The sequence below is a fragment of the Monodon monoceros genome, unplaced genomic scaffold (assembly GCF_005190385.1).
Source record: "Monodon monoceros isolate NGI ecotype Baffin Bay Population unplaced genomic scaffold, NGI_Narwhal_1 Super_Scaffold_1, whole genome shotgun sequence".
NCBI lineage: Eukaryota > Metazoa > Chordata > Mammalia > Artiodactyla > Monodontidae > Monodon > Monodon monoceros.
In genome coordinates, this window is record NW_021703765.1 from 86,108,839 (window position 1) to 86,117,937 (window position 9,099).

Genomic DNA, 9,099 nt, shown 5'->3' on the forward strand with positions numbered 1-9,099 from the left:
GTGGGGGGCCTCCAGGGAGGCCTGTGCAGTGGTCACCAACACGTTCCTGCCCAGCGCTTACTTGACGACTCCATGACCCCTGGGTCATTACACCCATTTCACAGATGGACAAGCTGAGGCCCAGCTCAGGGAAACGAGCCTCCTGCCCGCAGGCAGGGGTCGGGCCGGGTCAGGTCCCAGGACCTGGGGTTCTGGCACGTTCGCCCAACCCTCCCTGATGGACGGAGTGCCTACCTGCACGTGCAGGTACTGCTCTCAGTGCGGGACGTGCAGAACGAGACAAGGTTTTGGGTGAGGCACGTGGGACGCTGTCTGCCACCCCGAATGACCCTGAGGGCCTCCCAACAGGAAGTGCAGGGAGGTGGCTCCGTCCCATTGCTCCTTCTGCTTCTGGCTCCAAGGCCAGGATGGCAGCCACCACTCTCCCACCCGGAGGGGCAAAGAGTGGGAGCTGTACCCCCTTCACCCGGGAGGGCGACCTTTCCCAGAAGCCCTGGCTGCCTGCCCGCTCTCACTGGCAGGGAGCGATTCATCAGTGCTTCTGGGGGTGCGTGGACGTGGGGGGGGGACGGTCCTTGCCCATCCCTGTCGCAGCCATAGGTAACCCCAAAGGTAGGGTCACCTGGGTTGAGAACCTCTGGTCTAGAGGAATCACCACCCCTCCCTGGGGCTGGGGCGGGTGAACACCTGCAGCAAAAATGGTGTCGGTTAGGAAGAGGAGAGTAGGTGATGTGAGCATCAGGCCATAAGGGGGTGCGAAGAGCCCCTGCAGGGGCCGCTTTAGAGCAGGGGTTCTCCAGGCGGGATGCCCAGGCCAGCAGCATCGACATCACCCAGAGCCGGTAGAAATGCAGATTCTCGGGCTTGGCCCTACCTGCTGATCAGAAGGCTGGGGGTGGGGCCGGCCATGTGTTACCCTCCCCCCTTTCTGTGAGTGTGATACACGGGGAAGTTTGTGAACAGCTGCTTTCCAGGGGGCTCTGGAAAGGCCGCCTGAGCCGGGGAATGAGCTGAAACAGAGAAAAGGAGAAGTTGGTTGTGCAGGGATCTGAGGGAAGAGGCTGGCCGGGGGCGCGGGGGCGGGGGGGGGGCCGGGGCAGGGCAGGCGCACACGTCCTGGGGTGCAATGGGCCCACCCACCAGAAGCCCCTGCATCCTGGAGGTTTTCCAGGAGGAGAGCGGGAAGCGCGAGGCCAGCCCACGTGGGGCATGGGAGGCTGCTCGAAGGCACTGGCACTCATTCCCTGCATCGTGGGAGTTATCACCGCCCCGCTCTAGGGTGAGGCACAAACGTTCGCATATTCAGGGGAGAGCTCAGGCTCCTGCAGCTGCACACCTCCACCCGTACCTGATGCCCAGGTAGCAGAGGCAGGCTCAGGGCCCATCCTGGGATGCGTGGATGCCATGGCCAGGCAGGCATTCTCCAGGCCAGGCCACATCCCACATCCGTCTGTCCGCCATCTGGTCCCTGGGCCCAGGAAGGGTCTTCGCCCGTCCTACCACACCAGATGGACTAAAGGTCCCTCCTGGGGGAACAGGCTACCTCTGCTCATCAAGGACGCACCCCCGGGGTCCCACTTCATTCTCCAGCAGCCTGCGGGGGGGCGGGGGGGCAATCCTAGGCCCTCGTGTATTTGGGGAAACAGCTCAGATAGGGTCCCCAGGTCCCCTGGGCACACAGCCCATGGGTCAGAGCCGGCAGTGGACCGGGTCTACAAGAACCCAGCCTCTCTCATAGTGGGTGGTGGTCTTACTCTTGTGTTAAAGCCAAAGACCATTTTATAAAACGTTCCCACTAATTCTGTCTCACATGAAGTAAACAGTAGACACAGAAGTGGTGCATCTCTGTGTTCAGTCCTAAAGGACAAATTAGCAGTAAAAGTAGCAGCAAGAGCTGCTCCCACCAGGGGCTGCAAACCGGGGTCTGGGCACTGAACAAATCCGTGGAAATACTCGGCTTGAGCCCATCTTTTTATAAATACACGTGCTTTTACATTTTGAAATAGTCTCATATATACAGAGAAGATGCAGGTCGAGTACAAGACTTTTTTTTTTTTTTCTTACCTAAATTATTTGGGAGCACACCGATGACCCCGGACACTTTTCTATATATTTCCTGCAAACTAGGACTTTCTCTCAAGTCTCTGTAAAATCAAGAAATAATAGGACACATCAGACCCCACTTGGTTTCTGCATTTGTCCCAGCAACATCGTTTATTGACAGGACCCAACCCACATCACGCTCAGCTGTCCTGAGGCTTTACGCTCCCTGAGCCTTGGATTTCCCTTGACCTCCATGACCTTGGGCCTCGTGAAGGTCACAGGCTGGCTGTCCTGTAGACTGTCCCTCAATGCCAGCGGCCTCAAGTGTCCCCATGGTTCAATTCCGGTTCTGCATCTCTGGTAGTAATGTCGCAGAATGATATTATGCTCACATAAAATTTTCAATTTTAGGTGAGTATTTAAACACCTGGAGCTTTCATGTAAAATTTTAGGTTTTCAGTCAAAAGTCTCTATTTTCACCCCAAGCTGTGCTGGCTCTACTTAGAGAAGCTGTGGATCCCCCAGGGAGCCTGCAGCCATGGCGCCAGACCCAGAGAGATCCCTCAGGAGGAGATCAGAGGGTTCACACCACACCGGTGAGGGCACAGACCCCGGGCAAGGTCAGCCGTGGAGGCCCAGGTGCTGGCTGACTTCAGCATGACTGGGCCTTGCAGGCAAACACTCATGCCTGTGTGCATGGGTGTCAAGTATACAAAACGCATCTACACAGGGGACCCTGGGACCAGAAGGTCTCTGTTCTAGCTCCCATTTTACAGGTGGGGAAACTGAGGCTCTGGTCTTGGCTCAGGCTGTCATGACAAAAGCCACAGTGCGGGCTTGAACAGCAGTTATTTATTTCTCACAGTCCTGGAGGGTGGACGTCCAAGACCACGGTGACGGCAGATTGGGTTCCTGGTGAGAGCCTGCTCCGGTCTTGCAGACGGCACCTTCTGGCCGTGTGTTCACATGGCAGAGAGGGCAAGTCTGGTCTCTTCTTCTTATAGGGACACTAAGCCCACCATGAGGGCCCTGTCCTCATGACCTCCTCTCAGCTTATCACCACCCAAGGTCTCATTTCCAAGTACCATCACGTTGGGGGTTAGAGCTTCAACATACGACTTGGGGGGACACCGACATTCAGCCCGTAACACACAGGGAGAGGGGCCCCCAGCACCGCAGCTGTCCCTCGCATGGGACCGAGGCCAGACCCAGATTCCAGCCACACCTCATCCCCTCCTGCCACCTTTCCTAGGAGCAAATTATGGGAGGTTAGGAGGCTCTGGGTGACTCACCCTAAAGAATAATCATGATGGTACAGTTACTGGTACTGTTCTGCACTTCACAGACACAAGGGAGGGAATGTGCTTAGTTTCATTTTCCAGATGAGGAAACTGCGGCTCGGAGAGGAGCAGTGATTTGCTGAAGCTCGGGCACTTGGTGGGCGGGGGAGCTGGGAGTGAACCCGTGACGGTCCTGCTCTGGGGGTCCTCCTCACAGGCTGCCGTGGCCCTCCCTGGGTGGGGAGGGGGTGTGATTATGGGACAGGAGCGCGGGTGCCCCTCGTTGGAATCCCAAGGACGGTGAGCGGGTTTTCCTCCAGGGCTCTGGGGCCAGGCCAGCGCTGGGCCGGTGTCCCTCGCGACTGTGTGCCCGTGGGCCTCCCACCCCAGCTGGGCATCGGGCCCCTGCTGGCTCTGCAGCCCCTGCCCTCTCTGAGTGGACAAAGGGTGACAGGACCCCAGTGCGTCCAGAGAAACGAGAGGAAACCAGAGCAGACGGACCCCAGCACAGCTGCCTGCTCCCCTGCCTCCGCAGGCACTGGGCAGCTCGAGGCTGCAGCAAGCATTCCCACCTGCCCTCCCCCATTTCTGGGTTCTCACCCGGGGCCGTCGTGGGCTTGCAGCCAGGTGGTGACCAGGGCCGCGTCTTCCTCACCCACATGGCGGTGACGCTGGCTGTCTCTGGAGCACCCCGCCTGGCCTGGGCTTCCTTACCCGGCGGCCAGTGCCAAGGGCAGGAGTCCCAGGAGGCTGAGCGGAAGCCACAGGTCACTTCTGCTGGCCTCATGCCCGCCGGCCCCCAGGGAAGGGGACAGACCCCACCTCTCAGTGGGTGCCAAGTGTCAGTCCACAGTCTGAGAAACCATGTGAGATCCAAGGATTTTGCCCCTCTTGGAGAACTCAGCTGGCCACGCTGCTCCCGTTCGCATGGGAGAACCAAGGGCCTGAGCCCCCCAGACCTGCTCCTCCGCAGGCGGACAGCAGGCCACCGCGTGGCTCAGGCGGAGACCTCATCACCCTGCTGTCACCTCCCGCCCGGCTCATCAGCCCCTCTGACCCCCAGGCAAGCCACCATCTGCTCTGCCTCTTAACTGTCCTCGGCATCCGCACTGGCCACTCTCCCGTCTGTTCTCCACACGGCAGCCACAGGACCCGTGAAAAGCTTCATCAGCCCAGATCCCTCTGGTCTCCAAACCCTCCCGTGGATCCCCTGGCCTTGGGAGTGAGTGTGAGGGCACAAACCCAGTCCTTACCACGGCCTAGATCTGGGCCCTCGTCCCTGTCCTCCATCTCCCCTCCCGCCTTCGCTCCAGCCACCCTGACCCAGCCCCTCCCAGACCACAGCTCCTGCCTCAGGGCCTTTGCACACACAGGTGCCTCCAGTGTCACCTTTGCAGTAGTGCCTCTCTGACCACCTCCCTGGAACCGCAAACAGCCCTCCTTCCCCATAAACGCACCCACACCCCTTCCCTCCTTTATTTTCTCCAGGACACCCACTACCATCTGACCTACTCTACAGTCAGTTTAGATACTCAGCTTGTATTTTGTCGGCTGTCTTTCCTCTCCACTAGAGTGTAAAGATTTGGCCTATTTTGTTCAACGCCGTGGTTCTGGCTTACTAAATGTTTGCCGAGTGAACAAACGAGTGACAGAAATGGGGCAGGTGGACCCAGGCCCCATGCTGGCGGCTGGGCCAGGCCTTCTTCTCCCTGAGCCATCTCAGGACTCCCCTCTTCCTCCTGGCCCAGGAAGCGGCCTTTGGGAGGGCGGCCGCTCAATTTGGATGAAAACCAGGACTGTCCTGGATGGACCTGGACGACTGGCCCCTCGTTCTAGGCCAGACCAGGAGTGCAGCGCCTGACTCGGGGGTAGACTCCCTGGGACTGAAACAAGCTCCATTCCCAGAGCCTTTCTCAATCATGACTCCCTCCTGGGGTCCGTGGTGGTTGAACCTCCCTCCGTCCAGTGTTGGTTTTAGAGGGGAGAGGTAAGCCTCTTGCGGTCCGCTATCGGGAGGCCCAGGGCCGGCTCAGCAGAGGCCGCCTGGCCGACTACGGAGAGCAACACGGGGACCTCGAGTCAGCGCCAGGTGAAGACGCGAGAAGCAGCGTGAGGTACAGCTGGCTCAGCAGACAGACGCAGCCCAGCAGCCTCGAGGTCTCCCGGCCCTTTGTTTAGTGATAACACGTGAGACATGAACGAGTGATTCCTAAACAATGCGGCCACTCCCTGCCCGGCAGAGCCCTTGTCACAGAGACACAGGGGCACAGGACGCAAAGTGCTGACCGAGCCCACAGAGGACACGGGCGGGCCCCCGAGACAGACCGCACAGCGGCATTTACTGTCAGACCCATTTCACAGTCGCGCCCAGGACCCAACGGGTAAATGTAAGTCGGGTGCTCTGCAGGGGCGGGAGTCCAGGTGGGTGCAGGTTGTGGGGAAAGTGAGTAAATAGCAAGGAAAATGGGTGGTGACCGCACGCCGTGAACGAGGGGCGAGAGTTCTGGCAAGGACGGAGCCCCCAGGGGTCTGCGCGGAGCAGCCTGGGCTGAGAGCTGTCCAGGGACCGTCAGAGGGTCATGGAATGTGGAGCTCCCAGGGCCCGCCTTCATCACAGTCACCGCCCAGGGAGGTGGCCACCGGCCAGGGTTGCATCACCCCAGCGAGGCCCCAGGCAGCCCCGGGCCGCAGCAGCGTGGACCCGATGCAGTCTTCTGCCTGGACTCGTGTGGCCTCGCTGGCCTGCCGGCCTGGGCTCTGCCCTTCCGGGGGCCCTGGACTCGTGTGGCCTCGCTGGCCCTGCCGGCCTGGACTCTGCCCTTCCGGGGGCCTGGCCCCCAGCGCAGCCTCCAGCTGCCCCCTGCTCCCAGGCTCCATCTAGAAGCACTTGGGGTTATTGCCTTGCGGTGCCAAGCAAGTCACTGGCGACCTCCGAGGCTTCCTTTCCCACCTCCCAAGCGGCCCGGGGGCTGGGGAGCCAGGTGCGCGCCTGTCGGGAGCGTGGGTCCCCCAGCCAGGCCGCCGTTCACGCCTGCTCTTCTCCTTGACGGTGTGACTCTGACTAATTACTCAGCTGCTTCGTATGTGAATTGGGGATAAGCGCACCTGCCCGGTGGGCCGGATTAAACGAACAACCACACCCGGAGGAGAGGAACTGGCCGGGGCACAGGTGCAATGCCAGAGCCTGCTAGTGTTATGACCGAATTTCACTGAGTCCCCGATGAACAGTTTTTCACGTGAAATCAGGATGTGTCTTAAAACTGATGGAGGGTCAAAGTACAGCACAGGGACTTCCCTGGCGGTGCAGTGGTTAAGACTCCGCACTTCCACTGCAGGGGCACGGGTTTGATCCCTGGTCAGAGAACTAAGAGCCCAGGTGCCGCGCGGCGCAGCTAAAAAAAACAAAGGTACAACCCACAACATTGTGTTCTTTCTAGCGGCTCGTAAATGAATGGGGGTCTTACTATCAGTGGCATTTAGATTTGACTGAACACAGAAGTATTACTAAGCCGGAGAGCACAGGGGGTCACAGACTCCACGGAGGGGAAGCGGAGGAAGAGATCTGTGAACCAGGAGTGGGGTTAACAGTGCCTGGGCTCGGGGACCCCAGGAAGGTCCCACGCTGCACCATGGGCACCGTAGCCCCTGGACACCTGGCCCCTTTCCTAGGGTCTCAGGGACTCCAAGATGCCAGCAGACGTCATGAGCTCTCATTCCAGAGGCAGAAGAGAGAAGTCAGTGCCGCCATCAATAAAAGGAGGGTTGTAAGTGGGGATCACAGCGGCCGGGGTGAAGGTGGGCCTGGGGTGCTTTAGACCAGGCGGTCCCGGAGGGCCTCTTGGAGTAGGTGACATTTGAGTGAGACCTCCGTGATGGGAGGGCATGGGGGCAGTGTTCCAGGCAGAGGGAACAGCCAAAGGCCTCAGGCGGGAGCCAACTTGAGAGGCGGGGGAGACAGAAAGAGGCCAAAGGTCAGGGTAGCTGACCTAGGTCAGCCGGCTCCAATAGGTGGATTTGAAGCCAGGGCCCAGGCACGTCCAGCTGCGCTTACCATGTTATTGGTTGTAATGAAGGACAAAGAGGAGGAGAGGGGGCAGCTCTGGGCGTGGGCATTTGGCAGGCAGGGGGCGGCAGGTGGCCAGCAGAGGCGCATCTTACATTCAGTACTGTGCACCTCTGACCGTCCCTGAGGAAGGCAACGCTCAGAGCCAGGGATCCCAAGGCCAGGTGGCCCTCCAGGCGGAAACAGGCAGCCGGGCATTGGGGGAGGAGCTGGGCGGAAATTCAAGGGTCTGTTTCTTTCTGAGCCCAGGTGCCTCCCTGTAGGATGAGATGCCCAACTGCGGGGGCGCTGGCCACACCGCAGCTCACACCTCAGGTTATTTCGCCTCCCCACTGAAACTGTTGTATTGTTTCTGACAATGTAGATCTGACGTTCTTTTTCACTTATCCATACTTTATTTCAGCTCATACCTTTTTCAACAACTGTATGCTAAAACACACATGACTACACTGCCGGTGCCCACCCTGCCCTGCACCCAGCCCCCGACCATTTTTATCCGCCAGAGGGAATCTCCGCGCCCCCCAGCGGTCACCCCCAGCCCCTCACCAGCCCTCAGCCAACACGGATCTACTTTAAGTCTCTGCATTTGCTTATTCCGGGAACCTCATCTGGGAGGAAATCATGCACTAGTCGTCATTTTGCGGCTGGCTTCTTTAATGTAACATGTTTTCAAGGTTCGTTCATGTTGTAGCGTGAATCAGAGCTTCATTCCTCTTTACGGCTGAATCATGTTCTCTTGTACGGCTGGCCCACATTGGTTTATTCATCCATCCGTGGACGGACATCAGGGTTGGCAACTGTGAATAAGGCTGCTATGAACGTGGGTGTGTGTGTTTGCCGAGCCCCGGTTTTAGTCCTCTGGGGAGTAGACACGGAAGTCTAACGCAGGCTTTCCTGGGGAACCCGAGTGGGCGTCTGAGAACACAGCAGGGTGCAGACGCTGTGTCACCCAGCCTGGGTCCGGTCTGGAAGAGTAAAGCTCCCCATCCTTTCCCACGCCCCTCCACCCAGCTGTTAGGAAACCACTGACCGAAACTGCCCCCCCCCCGCCCCCGCCCTGGCCAGACCCAGTAGTAACCACTTGCATGAGTTACCTTACAACGGGAGGTCCTGGTAAGGAACGTGGAACTAACAAGCTACCACCAACCAGAAGAATTCGAGAAAGTCCCAAAGGAGAGAGGAAACGCCAATCCGTATGTCCTACCAACCTCCCAGAATCCTTCTCGCTGGAATCCATCCAGGCTGAGCGATGCGTGCGCCACCAGCAAGGACCCTGAGTCAGAGTGATTGGCCAGAGACGACCCGGAAACTAACCCCATCACCATAAAACCCGAGACTGCGAGCCACGTGGCAAAGCCGTTCTCCTGGGGTCCCTTACCCTGCTGCTCTCCGCCCGGGCGCCCCTTCCCAACAAAGTCTCTTGCTTCGTCAGCACGTGTGTCTCCTCGGACAATTCACGTTCGCGTGTTCGACAAGAGCCCACTCTCGGGCCCTGGAAGGGGTCCCCCTTCCTGCAACACAACCGCGACCCAGAAGCTGTGCCCGGGGAAGGGGTGCTGACTGGGTCTGAGCTCTAGGCTGGATCTCAGGAGTTCCAATCCACCAGCTTCCCAGACAGTCCGCTGCTCAAGAGCATAAATGCCTGTGACGGCTTTGCCCGGGGTGTGTGCAAATGCCCTGCACCCTCCATCTCCTGCAGAGGCTCTGCCGTGT